Here is a 1,549-nt window from a genome sequence, read left to right as displayed (position 1 = left end):
TTTCAAATTTTTTTGATCTCTATGATACTTTTAAAATTAATGGAGTGTCGGATGATACCATTAGATTGAGGCTATTTTCTTTTTCTTTATGTGACAAAGCTAAAAGTTGGCTTCATTATCTTCCTGTAGGTTCTATTACTATACGGGATGCTCTAGCTCAGAAGTTCTTGACTAAGTATTTTTCACTTTTCAAGACTACAAAGATACGTAGTAATGATATCACTTCTTTTGTGTAGATGGAGATAGAGTCATTGTATGAGGCCTGGGAGCATTTTAAGGAGCTGCTAAGGAGATGTCCACATCATCAATTACCCATTGGTTTCTGGTATAAACTTTTTGTAATGGTTTATCTCCTATTAATCATTCTATGATTGATGCGGCTGCAGGAGGTATCATTAATCGAAAAACAGAAGAGGAGGCCTTGGATCTGATTGATGAGATGGCATCGAATAATTATCAATGGCAAACAAACCAGATAATGCTAAGAAGACCTACAGCCATGTATGGAGTGGACAGCATCCTAACTTTATCAGCTGAGATTACAGCTCTTTGGGCTGAATTCAATAACATGAAGGGAGCAACTATGCATGTGCAGAGAATTACTTGTGAGCTGTGTGGAGGAGGATATGATACAAGCGACTACCAGATAGGTAATCTCTTTACTAAAGTCTCAGATATAACTAACTATTTTGGTACTTTTTTTAGCCACAGCAGAACAATCCTTACTCCACATCTACAATCAAGGGTGGAGGGAGCATCCGAACTTTTCCTAGAGCAACAAATCTGCAGCATAGCAACCATCCTCGGATTTCAAGTACTTGAGAAGAAGCTTGATATAGAAGAGCTGATGGTTAAATTTATGTAGAACCAAGAAGCAGCCATACGAAATCTAGAAATCAGGATTAGACAGGATCAAGAAGCATCAATTCGGAATTTGGAGACAAAGCTTAGGCAGGACCAACCAGCATCAATTCCAAACTTGGAGATGCAAGTGGGTCAATTGGCCAAGATGATCTCCAAAAGACCACAAGGATCCTTGCCTAGCAATACTGAGACCAATCCAAGGGAGAAATCAATGCTATCACGTTAAGAAGTGGTAAAGAACTGGAGGAGCCAAAGCAGAAGAAAAAGATCGAAGAGGAAACAGCGAACCAGGAGCCGACTAATAGCAAGAACAAGCACTCAATCCATTAGTCTCCTAAACCGCCAGTAGATGGATGGTCCCCAGGTATAAAATTTGTTGATCCAATTGTGAAGCCTTATGGTCATCACTACCATTCCTTGAGAGACAAATACAGCATCCAAATAAGCAGTTCTCTAATTTTTTCAATATCTTAAAGAATTTATATATTAATATTCTTTTTGTGATGCTATCACTCAAATGCCCAGGTATGCTAAGTTTCTTAAAAAATTTTGGCCAACAAAAAGAAGCTGGAGGAGCATAAGACAATAAATTTGAATGAAGAATGCTTAGAAATACTTCAAAATAAATTACCATAGAAATTAAAGGTTTCATGAGTTTTACTATCCCTTGCATTATTAGTGATTG

The 1,549-nt window shown here is 37.6% G+C and overlaps 1 non-coding gene across 1 annotated transcript; it reads right to left on the bottom strand.

Annotated features, from left to right (window-relative positions):
• Positions 1-203: 203 nt before the first annotated feature.
• Positions 204-310, bottom strand: LOC140855939 (small nucleolar RNA R71). The gene has a single exon (XR_012139381.1). It is a non-coding gene; the product is annotated as a small nucleolar RNA R71 (small nucleolar RNA).
• Positions 311-1,549: the final 1,239 nt, after the last annotated feature.

This window comes from Elaeis guineensis, chromosome 2 (assembly GCF_000442705.2).
Source record: "Elaeis guineensis isolate ETL-2024a chromosome 2, EG11, whole genome shotgun sequence".
Taxonomy (NCBI): Eukaryota; Viridiplantae; Streptophyta; class Magnoliopsida; order Arecales; family Arecaceae; genus Elaeis; species Elaeis guineensis.
This window is presented reverse-complemented; position numbering and strand designations above follow the sequence as displayed.